Source organism: Anabas testudineus, chromosome 6 (genome assembly GCF_900324465.2).
Source record: "Anabas testudineus chromosome 6, fAnaTes1.2, whole genome shotgun sequence".
NCBI classification, from domain to species: domain Eukaryota; kingdom Metazoa; phylum Chordata; class Actinopteri; order Anabantiformes; family Anabantidae; genus Anabas; species Anabas testudineus.
In genome coordinates, this window is record NC_046615.1 from 20318608 (window position 1) to 20337359 (window position 18752).

Here is an 18752-nt window from a genome sequence, read left to right on the forward strand (position 1 = left end):
CACGAACTGACTTTAACAGATTTGTGACACATTTCAGGTGACATTGGTCTGTGAAACACCATTTTGAAAAAGGTAAATATGAATAAACGATATCTTGAAATGAAGAGGGGTCAAAGCTAATGATTGATTTTTAAAGTAAAGTAGAGACTGTAGTCATGTGTATTCATCTAAGAGAGTTCTTAAGCATGGAGCCGTGAATGTACCTTCATCCTATATAGCACAAAGTGAGGAAAGGAATGCACCAACTGGAGAGAAGTAAAGGAAAGAGAATGGACAAAGTGCACGGGAGGAAAATGAGAAACCGAAGAAGAAGGAGGGAAAGGAGGAAGAAGAGGAGAAATCATCAGCCAGCATTCAGTCAGTCAGGATTTCCCCTCTGTCAATCCTTACCTCAGGCTGCTGAGAGAGACGCTGCGAATGAGAAAGGAGGATAAAGATGGAGAGACAGTGACAGATGAGAGAGGAGAGGGAGAGAGAGAGAGAGGGGAATCACAAGTGAGACAGATATTTAGAGACAGAGACAAAAGAGGCAGGAGAACAGATCAGGGAAAATGCACAAAGGTTGAGGAATAAAAACCAAAAGGAGACACAGCAATGAGTTATGGCAAAAATCCGAAAAAGGACGATGGTGATACAGACAAATGGATCCGATGAAAGCTGCATTTGATGCTACCAGAAGAGACAACATGTTGTCGTCTACATTAAAGTTACAAACCTTAAGATTTCCTGAAATCTAACAAATTCTAAATCAAAATGTCTATATTCTGACTTTTTATTAAACCCTTTTAATGAAAGAGCAGAACAGTTTAATGTTATGAAGGGATGAAATGTGAAATTATTATTTTATTCATAAAGTAACAGTATGATACACTTTGGTTTATAAATTGTGACCTGATAGCTGTAAGAGTACATCAGCACTATGGACGGTGCTGCACAGCACAACAAATGTCCAACAGCATATGCTCATTAAAAGAGTCGCTCGGTGCAGACCTGAAGCCTAAATGTTAAATGCAGCTTTACCTTTTAGAATAGACTCAACCTATGTCTGTATTTGTATTATTCCCTGGCAAAAGTGTGTTTCTTTTCTGAAAGGAGTTGAACTGAAAATCTATCCAGAAGTACCTGTTCATGTTTATCCTCTCTGATTAATGTGGAATTACATCACTCCACCAGGATGTGGGAAGTGGGAAGAAAGGAAGAAGAGAGGTTTTGTTCAAGTTGTGGTAGCCTGGTGGTGGCTTCACAGTGACATTAACACTGGCTACATTATTAAAGCAACATACATTCAATAAACTGATATAAACTGAGACCTGTGGCGTTTACTTCTGACACAGTACTGTACCTGTCTCTGTTCTGTTACCTCAGTGTAAGGTGTGTATATTCATGACAAATACTAAATGGATAAACTCAAACCAACAAAGAACCAGTTCACGTGTTCAGGAACCATAGAACCAAACTCCCTGACGTGAACAAACACATTGTGAATGTAGTATCATTATGTCTCACAGGACAGGCGCAGATTGGCTTTTCTGCATAGAGCCTTCATTCTTTAGCTAAAATTAAAATCCAGTTTTTGTAGACAATCAAGCAGCACACTTCTTTTCCATTTAGCGTTAGGTTTAGTACAGGGCCACTCATGTCACTGATAATAATTACACTTGTTCTGTATCTCTGTCCACACATTTGTCAGACATCAGATTCTCCCTGGGAACCACAGTTCTTGGTTTAGAACCAACATGGTTTCGGTCAAAATGCTCAGGACTTCGTTCATAAATGAGAACTGAAGAGGTTTTAGGATCAGAGTTCAGTTCTCTGATGTCAGTATGAAGAAAAGGTTCATTTTTGGAAACATTTTTGGGACTCTCAGACACTGTGAGAGTGACTTATATAGTATTTCTTCACAGCATGATAACATCTCAACTTGGCTTGATTGTACTTTAGTTTGTTACCCAGTACTTTATTTTCATGCCTTCTCAGTGTAGCTTGTTGTCATAGCTTCACAGAGTTCAGACGACAAGACCACTGTGGTTATCATAGTAATACTTCCCTGTAAAAATCAGTTGTCTGCAGATTTTTTACATTGTCTCAGCTTGCTTTAAACCTCCAAAAATGTATTAGGTACAAGTTACTATCCACTATATAATTTTCCCAGTGTAAAACAAAGGTGAGCAAAGTTACGTTGACACGTCACAACATGGGAAAGAGCAAATACTGCATATAAAAAGTAAATTAGTACATTTATCCAAGCTTAAGCTGGATATTACTTTATAGGGCCAGTTCACTAAAGCCAAGAAAAAGTTGTATATAGCCATGGCAATTTGTGCTCCTAAAATCTCACTTTAACTCAATCCACCTTAAAGTGATAAAGAAAAAGCATAATAACTCCAAAATCATAATAAAGTGTTACAGTGCCATCCTCAGATCATCACTTCCTTTTGCTTCCAGGTTTCTGCCCCCACAGGTTCATCTCCCACAGGTGATCGGCATCAGCTGATCACCTACTTTGTATTTATACTCTGGTTTGTCTCCTGCTTTTTTTTTTTTTTTTTGCTAGTATGTCTACTCCCTGACTACCAGCTTTGCTCATCACAGTTTGTAGCATTAGTTAGAGATCTTGCTTGTTAGCTTCCGAGTCTTGTTAGTGTTCGCTTTGCCTTTTGTTTGCCTGTACTGCTCGTTGTATTGTTAGTTCCCTGCTCTCTCTAGTTCTTTGTTTGCTGCCTTTTCAAATTTATAGCTTCTTCCTTTTGCTGATTTAGTTTTCTCTTTCTTTCTTGAGCCTAGTTAGATTTAGCATTATTAGTTTTCTCCTGCTTTGCAGTGATTGAACAACATTATTATTTTTTTGTTCTTTTATTAGTGGTTTGTTAGTACTTATCCTCCTAGTGAGCGTTTTCAGTCTCTGCGATTTTATGTTACATAAACATACTGTTAGTAAAACCACTTTTAGTTTTAACATCACATTTATATCCTCTGGTTTCCACTTTTGAGTTTATATGATATTGCATTATATGGTGTTTATGTAAATTTCCATACCTCCATAGTCAGCCAATATAATGCTATTTCAGGCAAATAAGAACAACCCCAGAACTGTAGCCGGGCTGAGAAAGAGTCATAGCTCTGCTGAGCCTAGTATCCTTTTAACTCTAAATAGTAATGACTTCATGAATTTCTTTACAAATAAAATCATAACTATGAGAAAAAAATTGATCAGATCCATGTATGTAGAACACCTCTACTTTCATCTGTACTTAGACTGTTTCTTTCCTGTAGATCATTCTAAGTTAATTTCAATAATTAATTTATTTAAACCAACATGTCTCTTAAACCCCACCCTGACTATACTGCTCAAAGATGTTTTACCTTCAATCAGCACGTCCGTTTTAGATCATATCAATCTTTCTTTACTAACAGGTTATGTACCACAGGCTTTTAAGGTTGCTGTAGTCAAACCTCTACTCAAAAAGCCTACTATTGACTCTATTACTACTACTACTGGTTTTAGCCAATTATAGACCAATATCCAATCTGCCCTTTATCTCTAAAATCCTTGAAAAATTTGATTCAAAGCAATTGTGTGACCAGCTGCTCAGAAATAACCTGTATGAAGATTTCCATTCAGGATCTAGAGTTCATCATAGCACAGAAACACTGATAAAGGTCACTAGCGATCTTCTATTAGCATCAGACAATGGACTACTCTCTATACTCGTCTTGTTAGGTCTTAGTGCTGCATTCGACACTATAGATCACAACATTTTATTACACATACTGGAACATGTATAGGGGTTAAAGGAACAGCATCAGGCTGGTTTAAATCCTGTCTATCAGATAGATTCCAGCTTGTGCATGTCAATGATGAGTCTTCTATGCACACAAAAGTTATGGAGTTCCACAAGATTTTGTGGTTGGGCCGATTCTTTTCTCTTTTTATATGCCCCCTTAGGCAATATTATTAGGAAACAATCTAGAAAATGAAACTAAATTTTTTAAATTTTATTTGTATAGCGCCAAATCACAACAGAAGTCATCTCAATACATTTTACAGTGTAAGGTTTAAGAGATTAATTATATAGAGAATTACATAGGAAACCCAACAATCCCATGAGCAAGCTTTACACAACAGTGGAGAGGAAAAAACTCCCTTTAGGGAAGAAACCTCCAGCAGAACCAGGCTCATGGTGGGTGGCTATCAAGTTGAGGCAGATGGTTTTATATTTATCTATGAAACCAGAAGAAACTAATCAATTAATCAAACTTTAAGCATGCTTAAAAGATATAAATGCCTGAATGTCCTCTAAAGTTCAACTCCTAAATTCAGACAAGACAGGGGTTATTTTGTTTGATCCTAAAAACTTCAGAGACTTGATGTTGAATCGTATTCTTACCCTAGATGACATACCATTGTCTCAAGAAATACTGTGACGAATCTCTGAGTTAACTTTCACCAGGATATCTCCTTTACATCATACATAAAATAAATCTCTAGAATTACCTTCTTCTACATGAGGAGTGATGCTGAAAAACTAGTCCATGTATTTGTTACTTCCAAAATGAATTCACTGTTAATAGGATGTCACAATAACTGCTTAAAAAGCCTCCAGTTAATCCAAAAGGCTGCAGCCAGAGTTCAGACTGCAATATGCAAGAGAGATCATATTTCTAATACGTTAGCTACTCTCTATTGGCTCCCTGTAAAATCCATAATAGAGTTTAAAACACTTCTCATCACATATAAATCACTTAATAATCAGGCTGTATCTTATCTCAAAGACCTCATAGTTCCATAATTTCTCAGCAGAACTCTCCGTTCTCAGACTGCAGGTTTACTTGTGGTTCCTAGAGTTTCCAGATGTAGAATGGGAGGCAGAGCCTTTAGCTATCAAGCGCTCCACATTTAAGACTTAAACTTTCCATTTTTATAAAGCTTATAGTTAGAGATGGATCAGGTGACTCTGAACCATCTCTTAGTTCTGCTGCTATAGGTTAGTCTGATGGGGGAACTCCACTGATACACTGAGCTCCTCTCCTCTCCTCTCCTCTCGTCTATCCATTCAAATGCCACAATTGCATGTCAATTTGGTCTTTTCTCTTTCCCGTAGTTGTGCTTCATGCTTCCTCCTTTCTCTCTCCCTCTCTCTGTTCTCCTCTGCAGGTATCCTGGGCCTGGTGCTATATATCTCGACCTGTCCAGTTTTTGTGCTGCTTGTTGTTGCTGTTTTTTTGTTGCCTGCTGTCCTTTTCTCTCTCCTCTTTCCACTCATCCCAACCGGTTAAGGCAGATGGCCGCCCACCCTGGGCCTAGTTCTGCTGGAGGTTTCTTCCTCTAAGGGGAGTTTTTCCTCTCCACTGTCTCCTAGTGCTGCTCAAGTGGGGTTGTTGGATTTTCTATATAATTGTATATACAGTTATATTTTGTAAGGTCTTAAACCTTATACTGTAAAGTGTATTGAGAGGACTTCTGTTGTGATTTGGGGCTTTATTAATTTAATTTAATTTAATTTAATTTAATTTAATTTAATTTAATTTAATTTAATTTAATTTAATTTAATTTAATTTAATTTAATTTAATGTCTGCCTACATGCAATTCAAATTGTAAACAAAAACAGCAAAAACTGAAACTTGTTCTGAAAAATCCAATGAACAGTTTTTTAGTAATGTTGAGAGATATTTTCTGTAAACACATGCTATTAAACATAATGTAACTTTATTTCATTAAGCATTAGGGTGATACCACCATAGAGAAGTGATGTGCTTTAGTCACTTTGGTGAACAGACTTCATTAATAGAAAGGAGGAGACAGTTAGCAACTAACAAGCATCAACTAAAGAAGTCAAGTCCATAATTGATTAAACTAAGTTACATTAATACTAATGTTCAATTATTTACACAAATAAGTTCTCTGCTCCAGCCTAAACCTGAAACTCTGTAACTTGTGCTACTTTACAGAAGCTGAAAATAGCCCTCTAATAGTCTTTTATATTAAAGAAAAGTAAGCTGCAGTTGTGTTCTGAAGTAAAGGCATGCTTTCAAGTCTGACTACAACAGCAATTTGACCATTACTAATTCTGGAGAATCTGAATTGGTCTGTGCTGCACATGTTGTCTTGGACTGTGACGATGTTTTTGATTCAATTTTCTGGGAACTTAAATGAAAAACATCAAAAACAGATTATTAATAACATTATTATTAAGGTTCAGAAAAAAACCCTTAAAGGAAATATTCAAGTTTTTTATTTTATTTTATCAGTGAAACCTGATTTAATAGCACATCATCTAGTTTGTTCCTTACTTGAAGTGGTTTATTAAATAACGTGAATGAATTTGAGTTATTTTTCAAAGTGAGCACACCACTTGATAAACACTTATGTCGCTTATTACGTGGGATGCAAGAAATTTAAAATACATTTTAAGCAAAACTGCATTAGTACATTATATTCATTAGCAAATATTTTCCAGTGTAACGAAACCACAGTTTCTGTTCATGCTCCCACTGTTGAAATAGGATTCGACTGATCAAACAGTAAAAGCAGAAAAGCTTTGTAAGTCCACTGTATCTGTTTTGACATCAGCTTTCTGCAAACAATGCAAGGAGAGACAGGTTGCACGCACACCCACACACACACAGTGACATCTTAGAAAAATGAACTTTGGTGTGTATGATGGATAAAGTCTGATTAACCTCTATGACTGATCATAGAAATGAGTGTGTGCATGTAAATGGATGTATGTTCTGCATCACATGTGTGCATCTGTGTGTGTGTTTGTATCGTCTTGTGTGCAGGCCTACAGCTCGGGCGTATAAAACGTTGCTCAGCTAAAAATAAATAAAGGGCTTGGGAGAGGAGCAAAAAGCATTGTGCACTGTGAGTCACGACCAGGAGTGGTGGTGACGATACACCCCCACCCCTCCACACCACCACACACAATCACACCTTCTTCTCCCCATTCAAATGCTGTGATTGAGAGTAGCATCCAGATCTCAGCACAGAGAGATCAAGACCTCCAGAAACACATCAAACTATATGATCCTCACCTGATAAACAGTTTACTAAAATATGCAGATATATATTTACATTTTAAATGTGCATTTAAAGAAAAGCACTAATGGGTGCCCATTAAACTGAAATTTACACCACTTTTGTGCTACTTAACATGATTTACAACATAATTTTTACCTTACACAAGAGCCAAAAATTCTGTTCTACTGAATTCAATGAAAAATCATTTGAGTCTGATTTTTGGTGTGTTTATCCTCCACAATATCACTGTGCATATCCTGTATATTCATACAACTTGTGCACAAAATGAACACCAAATACAGATTATTAGTCCTACAAAGATGGCAATATATGTTTTCAAAGAAAACGTGTCATACTTATGTTATATTGTGAATCACTGTTGTCGATGGAGTGACGTTCCACACCATTGTATGTTTTTAATTTAACTTGTCTCGGCCAATTAATACAGCACACTTTAGTCAATATGAATGAGTACAGTTACATGAAAAAAAACAGATTGCATAGACAATGACAGTTTTTATAGTTTAACTCTGTAAAGGTAAAGCCATTTGGTTTTGCATCTGGCTGAATATAATACAATATACTATACTGAAAATACTAACTTAAACTAAAAACTTCAGAATGATGCAAAAAAAAGTTTTTCCTAGATTTGTTTTTTGTCCAATTCATCAAAACTTCAAGACCTTTGACTAAAACCTTCCACTCGCTCCAGATTTCAATGCCATTCTCCAATTTAGTAAGAAAAACTGTCTGGCGAGTATCAGTAACTCGCCAGACAGATAGAGATCTATATTTGCCAGTATGCACATCAGCATGATTTGGGTTTTGCTTGTGAAACATTTTTAATGCTTCTAGAATGAGCTACCCCATGTTTACATGGGTTTAAACATGTTAGGTCAGTATTATTGCTATTGCGGCTGGATAGTGTAGTGGTAAGAGTAGGGGGTCCCTCCAGGACCTCCTTGAGCTTATCCTGCCTTTATACCTCACTTGTAAGTCGCTTTAAATAAAAGCATCTGCCAAATGACTAAATGTAAATTTCTTATAAAACAAGATGAGACAATTTGACCTCTTCCCCTATTTCTGTTTTTCTATTTAAAATGAAACTTCACAAAGATTTACAAGTGAGCTTATACCACTACTTAACTAAATGCATGTTCACTAGATAAAAACACTAATTCATAATAATGATCAATTTTTTCTTTGTTGAGCCAAAACAATAGTTTTTTAGCGTGTTCTCCTGCTACATTAGAACATTTAAATTAAATTGAAACATATCTATTTATATATCTGCCAAATTCAGCATATTTAGTAAATAAATTGAATGGTACATCTAGACGATGGTATTGCTTTTCCAAAATGTGCCTTTAAATCAGGTTTCACTAGATTTTATTCTTCTTGTAAATAAATACTGTTTAACACAACCTGAATTTAATCAGTTGAACTGAATGAATTTGAAGACTAACGCTGACTGATCATCATCAGAGTTCTGTTTTTTCAGTCCAACGTACTTAACTTACTAACTTGAGTCCAGATGTGATGGACTAACAAACGTTTCACACCCAAACATTGTTTTTTTCTCTTTCTATTTTACACTCAGCCCAACTAGTCGAGGCAAATCCCCCATCCCCCACCCCCCCGAGCCTGGTTCTGCTCGGGCTGGACGGTCATTTGCCTCGACCGGTTTCTTCCAATAAAAGGAGTTCTTCCAAAGTTTAGAACCATTAAGTACCAGGTTTTAGCCTTGTCCCTTGCGTGTAGAGATTTTTCCCAATTCTCTAAATCCTTTACTGATGTGATGAATCACAGCTGATAAAATCCCCAAATTCTTTGAATTTTAATTTGAGAAACATTATTCTTCGATTGTTGAACTATTTGCCAGACACAGTGGTGAACTTCACCCCATCCTGAAAGACTCAGCCTCTCTGTACACTTTTTATATCCAATCATGATACTGACTTGTTGCAAATCATCATTTTTCATCGTTTTTCCTTAGATCAATTTCATAATAATAAATAATAATAATAATAAGAAATAATAATAATAATGCCTTATAAAATATATACTAATTTTGAATATCCAATATTTCCTACTTCGACATTTGATATGTTGTCTCTGTACTAATTTTATTCGTATATAGGTTTTAAATTATTGCATTCTGGTTTACTAAGCATTTTCTTTACTCTGAACTCTTTTTTATACCAAATTTCAGGTTTTAGGTTTAAAATCTGTTGAGATTATTTTGCTTTGTCTAACCATGGGGACTCACTTTGTCCTATATGGATGTTTGGAATGCTTTATGAGGAATATTTAAAGCAGCTTTAAGTACATGAAATGTCATTAAAACCACCAGGCTACATACATTAATATAATACAATCTAATGAACATCAGTTCTGAGCCTGTCCGTAAAAAGATCTTACCTCTCTGACACAGTGTCAACAAGAATAAAACACTTCAAGCTTAACTAAGGTCACAACCATTAAACATCACAGCAATATAGTAAAAGTAGATGAGATTATATGTAAAATGTCCAGCGGTTACATTATTAATTATTATTATTTTCACAGTTACATTGGGATGATCACTGTGATCACTGCCTGGGTAATATTTAAAAACGTTTCTTGGTCAAATGTTGATAAACTCACTGTGGACTTTATGTGTGTGTATTAAACCGGGATCTTTCGCTAAATTGTAAGCGCTGTGAATGCTTCAACATAAACATAAAAATGGTTTAACAATAGTGTAAATGTTACAAGTACATATTGGGCTGTATGCATTTTAGAGACTTGCCACATATGTTAATAACAAAGTTTCCTCATGTTGATTAAAAAACAAACATCTCCAGTGTGATGTTTATTTCAAATATGTACATTCTGTAACACACAGTATATTCAGTTGCCATTTTTCAGGAATATAGAGGTGGACCTAATGCTGTCTAATGCAACAGTTCTGCAATAAATCATCCCTTCATTAAGTTTATAATGTTCCGTTTAGCTGAAACTATTTTAAGGAGGTGTCGACTCCGGTGTACGGTCATTTTGGAGGCTGTAGTTTGTGCTGCAGTTAAACTGTACTGTGTTGTACTGACAGATGTTCATCATTTTTTTGGCCAAATCTACATCAGTGAGCCCAATTAACGTGACAGAAACAGCTCCATTCTTTAAAATGTAATTTAAATATATGTAACTTGTGTAAGTGAATGATGAAATTCAAAACAGCTCCTTTTTATTATACACTACTTAACCTGAGGACAGAGGAACTTTCATTCCTCAGCAGATTAATGTAAAAACAGTTTTCTAGTGTCAAACTCGGTGGTGGGGGTTTTAAGGGTTTATCTCAGTGTTACATCCACAGGGGTGGAAAGAAGTACAAATCTGAGGTAATTGTACTTCAAATGAGTATTTGAATCTAATGCAACCTGCATTTCAAAGAGAAATATCTTATAATATATCTAATAGTATTTATTCCACTACATTTGACTAACCTGTAGTTACTAGTTAGATTTTTCTGTCTAATGAAAACATGCATCTTTAAACTAGATGATTGTAAATAATTTGGATTTTTCTTTGATAAAATGAAGGCGTGGTTCACAGCAAGAAGGACCCTGGTTCGAATCCACGGGTTAGCAGGGTGCCTTTCTGTGTAGAGTTCCTGTTCTCGCATGTTCTCCCCGTGTCTGCATGGGTTCTCTCCGGGTACTCCAGCAGACATGCATGTTAGTTTAATTGGTGACTCTAAATTGCCCATAGGTGTGAATGTGATTGTGAAAGGTTGTCTGTCTCTGTTTTTCTGCCCTGCGATGGACTGGCGACCTGTCCAGGGTGTACCCCACCTCTTGCCCGATGAAAGCTGGGACATGCTCCAGCACTCTAGTGACCCGGTTAAAAAAAATGAATGGATGGTTAAAATAAAAGATGAGATGTTCTGATAAATGTTTAAATTCCTCCTATTTATTCAGCCAAATTGAATATATAACGCCCCTGACTCCATATAATCCATGAAAAGTTGAGTTTTTAGATATATAGTATGTGGTTCTCAGAGACAATTTTAATTACTGTAAATTATAAACTGTGTTTTTCAACCAGAAACACCATTTAACACTTTTTAAATTCATTTAATGTTATTAAAAGCAACTTTTTCTCTCTTCATTGAAAAATTCTGGGCATTTGAATATTGTTCATTTTGAAAGCTGCTCAAAACAAGATATCACCATGACGCCCATTCTCGTGTGTGTTAGATTGCATAAGACTGGATATCACACTTTTTTTAAGACTGAGATTAGCACATACACCAATCAGTCTGCCTAATATTTGCGTAGGTCATCTTCTGTCACCAAAACAGCTCTTGACCCGTCTGACACCTCCGAAGGTGTCCTCTGGTATCTGGCACCAAGATGTAAACAACAAAAAACACACGTGATTTGTGTTCCAGTAGCTCTTCTACAGAATCAGAACCTTCAATTCTCATCAGTGTGTCTTCAGTGCCCAGCACCCTGTCCTTGGTTGTCCTTCCTGAAAACACTCTAAATGATCTCGCTTTTTGGAGATGCTCTGACCCAGTCAAATAGTTTCCACAAAGTCTTCCTGGTCCTTCCTTGCTGGAGGGTTACTTTAAGTAAAGGATCTGTCTACTTTTTCCATCACTGGATCTAGATTTCTCTTAAGACTAAGCTTTTTGAGTTAATTTATTTTCTCTTGCTTATTAGTGAAACTTGTGCTCATGTGCCTCAACAGTGAGAACAGTATAAAATCATTTATAAAAGCAGACCCTCAAAACGGGAATGGTTTTACAGGTGGAGGCCGCTAACATTTTCCCTCCTCATCTTTCCCGACAGTTTTTTCAATTGTTTTGTATTTGGCTACAGTCAGTGTCCTTACTGGTAGCATGAGGTGATACCTGGACCCTATAGAGGTTGAACACGTCACATCAGTACATGTCATTGTCAGATGGTTTTCTGTGTCTCCCAGCACAGTCTCAAGAGCACAGAGAAGATTCCAGGAGACAGGCAGTTACTCTAGGAGAGTTGGACAGGGCCGTAGAAGGTCCTTAACCCATCAACAGGACTGGTATCTGCTCCTTTGTGCAAGGAGGTACAAGATGAGTACTTTTAGAGCCCTACAACACGACCTTCAGCAGACCACTGGTGTGAATGTCTCTAGCCAAACAATCAGAAACAGACTTCATGAGGGTGACCTGAAGTCCTCTTGTGGGCCCTGTGCTCACTGCCCGGCACTTTGGAGCTCGATTGGCATTCGCCATAGAAGACCAGAATAGGCAGGTCTGCCACAGGGGCCACTGGGCGTTTCACAGATGAGAGCAGGTTCACCCTGAACACATGAGACAGACATTAAATGTCTGGAGAAGTCGTGGAGAACGTTATGCTGCCTGTTACATCGTTTAGCATGACTGGTTTGGTGGTGGGTCAGTGATGGTCTGGGGAGGCATGTCAATGGAGGGACGCACAGACCTCTACAGGCCAGACAACAGCACCCTGTGTGCCATTAGGTATCGGGATGAAATCCTTGGACCCACTACCAGACCCTAAACTGGTGCGGTGGGTCTTGGGTTGCGCCTGGTGACAACAAAGCCCAACCTCATGTGGTGAGAGTGTGCTGGGAGTTACTGGTGGATGAAGGAATTGATACCACCACGTTCCCCTGACCTAAATGACCTAAATCCAATAGAACACCTCTGGGACATTATATTTTGGTCCATCCAGTGCCACCAGGTTGCACCCCAGACTGTTCAGGAGCTCAGTGATGTCCTGATCCAGATTTGGGAGGAGATACCCCTGGGAATCCTTCATCATCTCATTAGGAGCATGTCCCGATGTTGTCAGGTATACAAGCACGTGGGGCCATACAAAGTCACGAGCACCATTTTGAGTTGCTGGAATGAAATTTCAGTATAGTGGACTAACCTGCTGCATCATTTTTCCACTTTGATTTTCAGGGTGTCTTTGAATTCAGCCCTCTGTAGGTTAAAAATTTTAATTTCCATCAAACGATGTGGGATCCTTTCATTCCTAACACATCCTAGATCATATCAGTATAAATATCCAGCATGATTTTTTTCCCCATTGAAATTTGTTTTCAAAGTGTTACTTAAATGTTTTTTCAGCAGTGTAATGCTGAGGCATAATCAGCGAAAACTAATTTTGTTTAGCTCACAGGCTAAAGTCAAGTGAAGCAGTTGTACTTATTTGTACAACAATAATCTCTTTTATTTTGCCACTTAATGCCCAACAGATTGTAGACTAACCCAAAGTGCATCTTTTTTAACAGACAAGCAAGTGAAAAAATATCCACAGCAAACCGAATTAACCTAAGTCTAAAATCAATCACTAACTGAGGTGAAAATTATAAAACAATCAGAGGAGCAAAATAATAAAACTTAAAAAACTTGACTGCACATAAGACCTGCACTGGGATTTAAAACACGTATCGAGAGATATTATGGATTTCATATTGAAATATGAATGCACCTGTCAATAGTTACATATTTTTTATATTCAGATAAAAATCACTCCAGGTCATTTTAAGATCCTTAAAGAACAAGAATCAACATTATTCTGTTTTTTTCATATTAGTCAGTGTTTCAGTCCTTTCTCTACCCTGCTCGTGACACCCAGCACCAAACCCACACACAGTGCCAAACGTACAGTGTCATTTTAAAAAACTGTACATAGTTTTTAGCAAATGTGACTGACAGACATAGATGGTGTATTCGTTGAGAACTATTTTCAGTAGCTGATTAGAAAAAATAATATTCATGAGAACATTTACGTCAGTAGGATGTTATATGTGGGACTGATTCAAAATAAAAACCACTATCCATGTTCACTTTAATGAAAATAGGTAGCAACAGTGTGCCTCACTGGGGTGCATGTAATAGTTTGCGTACAATAGTGAAGCTCTAACACACAAACCAATAATATATATCAGCGTGAGGCTGACGAAGGTCTCCTTATTGTATATGTTGACGGTAAGAAGTGTAAAATTTCACCTGTCTTTTCCTTTAAAATCACAAAAGCACCTTGATAAACTAAATTTTTCCATTTTCCAAGTTATAGCACATTAAATCCAAAATGAAATGTGGGTTCTTATAATATGGCCGGCACACTGCACGCAATGTTTGTCTCCTTTTATAGAACAACAACTACATCCAGAAATGTCCCCTCGCCTCCACCACCAATAAACATCCAGGTATGAGGTGGACTAAGCAAATGGGATGTGTTTTATTGTTCTTGTGAATAAAGCAGATTAAATAGACATGAAGTAGATACCATGAGTTTTTTTTCCCCTTCTTGGTTGAAGAGTGTGGCAAACGTTAATCCCCTTGGGGAAATAAATAAATTATTAAAAGAATCATTGTTTACAATTAGATTGATTGAAAAAATTATATCTGACAAGTCGTTCAAGTCAACTACATGTTCTTCAAGAGGCAGCAGATGTCAACATCCCTGTAAAGCTACTGAAAACAAATGGATACTGCTCTCCATGGGATAATCCGTAAATGTAAATGCATAAATAAATATTGTTTGTTTTTAATACCAAGTTGAAATGGAACACAAACTGTGTGTGTTGCCTTTGTCTTCAAAAGCCCCTTGGTCTCAGGTTTAACCATGACATCATCTCCCTAAATATAGCTTTGCACTGGTAGCTCGATTTAAACAACAGGAAAAGATTGTGAGTGAAGTTTTAGGAACATCAAGTGATTTATCGTCCACATGAGGTGAGGACAGAAACAGACACTTTACACTTTGTTTCAGGTAAAACAAACTACATTATACTTAGTTCTCCCAGTTCTGTAATTTAAAGTATATTTAGAGCTGTACAGCCTGTAAATATGCAGACGTCATGAGTCATAAGTCATTATGGACGCTTATATGTAGGATCAGATCATGGATATATCCTCTAAGCAGTGTTACTGTGTGTTTAAGTGCAGCCAAAATATCTGAATCAAAATAAATTCAATTTTTTTTCACTGTGTGACAATCTGGTGACTGTTACACATACATGATGCCAACGTGTCACCGTAACATGAATAATCTGAAATGAATACACTCCACGCTATTCCTGCTATTTGATGGTGGGCCATTTTGCAGCCGCTCTTGAGTCATTGTGATTTGGTGATCTGCACAAGAAGAAGTGATGCAAATAAGGGGAAGCAAACAGACACCTCAGCAGTATACAACACCAGTCTAATGGTAAAGATTGTCAATAAAATATTTCATTTCATAACATATTTCCATGCTGTGAAACATTAAATTACAACTGGGCTTGTTTTTCACAGACTGTCTCTTATTCATATGATCAGTGCAACAAAATGAGAGCTATGATTAATCTACTCTGCCATTTATTTTATGACGAGACAAAGGGTTGGGTGAACCACATTCAAAATATACTTGTTTTCCCATGCACCACTTTTCCAGGTTTCTCCAGGTTTTTAGATCCATCTGTGAAATTTCTACAACCAACCTAATGCAGTGGAAGGGAATGGAGTTTCAGTGGAGTAGGAGTTTCATTTGCAGAGCTCACAGATTTAGAAATTTAAATGCAACAAACAACAAATTAGGACAATGTACACATATTTTTCAGAGCTGTAACAACCAGAAACAAACATACATCCACCTTAGCTGAAATAACAGAAATTGAAATCTCTCTTTTTGGGTGAACAGATCTTTTACATACACCTAACACAAAATGATTTACCCTAATTTAGGTTTGACCATTTTCTGAACACACACACACACACACACACACACACACATATATATATAAATTAAACCTACTGTCGTACAATTGTATATTTAGAGCAGGCTATGTACTGAATTTGCACGCTTGCAGCATCTTACAAAAAGCACAGGATAGTTTTTTTTTAACATGCTTTTGTAAGATATCAACTGGTGTTTTTATTCACACAGCACACACACGTGCTAAAACATCAGCAGCATCCATTTTGTGGCTATTCCAAGGAAAGAGCACATGACTGACAAACCCACTTCCACTTCCGTAGAAGCAGGGGGCTTAAAGGACCACCTAAATGCACCATCAATCACTTTGTAATGGGGATGCAAAATTGGTGTCTTGAAATGTCTCCAAAGGGAGCAGGTGAGGGCCAGTCTATTGACCTATCCAATCAGTATAACTTAAATACATCAGGGTCATTATATCTGCATCAGTTTAACTTTTATCTCACTCCTAAATTTACAATTAAAATAATAATTTGTGGCATAATAAAAAAAAGGGGATGAATTAAACAGGGTTAGGGGGGTATTATTTAAGAATACAGAAGGTCACGTCTGCTGGTACTGGTAACTACATCGTTATTACAAGTGCAAGTAAACCTAACGTGACGTCGAGGTGTTGCCTGAACCGTCTATGATATGATGACTCACACTGAGCGGTGGCACAGCAGGTAGTTGGGAGGGGACTTTGGAGTTACTGGTGTCTAAAACAAATAGTGTATAGCAAATACAGTGCATGTTACACTCAGTCAATACGTGCACACTCACATCTGCTCCAATAGCATCAAGAAACATTGATAATCACTGAATAACTTTGGTTAACACCCAGTTTAACACCCAGCAATGACGTCACATGTCCCCAATACAGCAGAACAGCCCAGTGTGGACGGTGACCTCACAAAACCACCATCGTGATGACAGATTTTAGACGTGACAACTACACGTCAACAACAGGGGGCCTATCTATGAGTTCTGCATCCATATGATCCATGATAAAGTTGTGTTAAAGATACAACACACCAGCAAAGCATGACTGAAAATTCTGAATGCAGCACATGCAAAACGTGGCCGAGGTCACTGTATAAATCACAAGCCACTCTACGAAACACCAGCCAAACCATTAACTCGCCTGTACACACACCAAGACTCTTTTATAGATATGTCATAGGAATATTGCAAGGTATTTGACATTCAGGTATGAAATGTACAGTCTGCTACATGGTGTGCACCATTTTGGATGTCTTAAACCATCAAAAGGACGAAAATCCTCTGCGTTTAAAACAACAATTTAACACCTAGGGAACACAACAATTCTTGTCATGTATATATAATGTTTAGGCCTGAAATAAGTTGAAATAAGGAGACAAAAGAAGGAGGACACCCAGCACTGTAACTCCCTGCGTAGACACAACTCCTGCTCACATGCACAGAGCAGTCATTACGAACCGCACGCAAAATGCAATTTAAAGGGTGATTTGGCTTTGACGTCATCCTCATCCACTAACACATCTCAGGCCGTGCAATTACCTTTCTCGGGATGAGGAGGAGGGGGAGGACAAGGAGGAGCAGCAAGGTCGGTCGGTGTCTCCGTCTGTCTCTGTGCGCTCCCTCGGTCCAAACATCCAAAACGTGGGCTCCATTTTTTTCCCCTGCGCACAGCTGGAGGCTTCAACAGCAACAGCAGCAGCAACAGGGTCCGCCCGGGCGCACCAGTCCCCTCATTTCCATCTTTCTGTTATTTCCCTTTCCTGCAAGACAGAAAAGACAAGACACGCATGGTGAGAGGTGACCATCTATAAAGTTAGTCTGCAGTCGTGCATGCAGGCCAAAACAGACAGGTGGTCGAAGTGATGCAGGAGGGGACATGGGAAAAGGTGGGTTTCAGAAACTACTACGCAAAGTTGCGGTTTTTACGCAGCAAACTGAAACAAACCCACACAGTAAAGTGTCATAATTACGTCATCGTTTAGAGATATACAGGTAAGTCTACCTTCAGTCACACCAACACCCACAGAGCATCAACGAGCCTCCCGCTGCCTACACACAAATAAAAGCTTTTTGTCATCATAGCGCCTCAACACAGAGAAAGCTGAGAGGACTCCACAGGTCAGAGGTCACGCCGTTTCCCTTTAAAGAACATAGCGTCCTCTCTGACTTTGTTTGGTCATTTTAAGGTATATTTTTAAGTTGTGTTTTTAGAGTTAATCTAAAAAATCATCACAGGACACTTGTGTTATGCTCTAATACACGTCCTGACAGCTCGCACAAAGCCATGTTCCAGGTGGAACAGGGGGTTCCTGCGCCTGCGTCGTCTGAGCAGCATTTTGCAGCCTGGCTGGGCCTCGTCAGGTCCGCGCTTTGCTCATGGATTACATGTCACTGTTGGAAATAACAAAGGCGCCTGCTGGGATTTTAGCAAGATGTGTACATCTGGCTTCCAGTACGTCTTGAACTTTTTTGCCCTCTTTCTACTTTCTAGTTGCCTTTTCTGGCAACTCTACGTCACAGCCACAGACACAGGCGACCAGCCATCTGAACGCTCTAATTGTGATTTCACTTACGTCACTTTCTGCCCTCTGACCTGCACTTTATCCACCGTGACAATATATTTTCTTGCCAAGCTTCCGGCCTGTAATTTCCGGGACTTGCGGCCTTAATGTGACTTTATATTTCACAGTGGAGGTCATTTATGAGTACGCATACACTCTCCTATATCCTACCACACCTTGGCTCCTATTGTAAATATATTTTTAGCATGAGTTATGATTATTCACACTGATGCTCCCTTCAGCTGTGATGGGACAGTTGAGAATAAACTCAGCAGAAAGTTGCATGTGCTTTTTTTCTCGAGGCTAAACCGAAGTGCATCTTGATTTGCTCTTTTTACTCTATCTAATAAAAAAGGAAATGCTCATGTCTGAGCTTTGTTTTTATCGCATTGATCACTTCGGTACGCACACCTCACTCATGATGAACTGGA

The 18752-nt window shown here is 38.0% G+C and overlaps 1 long non-coding RNA gene across 2 annotated transcripts in view; it reads right to left on the minus strand.

Moving 5' to 3' along the window:
- LOC113166196 overlaps window positions 1–18752 on the minus strand; it is a 48209-nt gene that overhangs the window by 20658 nt on the left and 8799 nt on the right. For both annotated transcript variants that reach the window (XR_003299160.1, XR_003299161.1), the window contains one exon: window positions 17300–17520. This is a non-coding gene — a long non-coding RNA (uncharacterized LOC113166196). The remainder of the gene's footprint in view (window positions 1–17299; window positions 17521–18752) is intronic.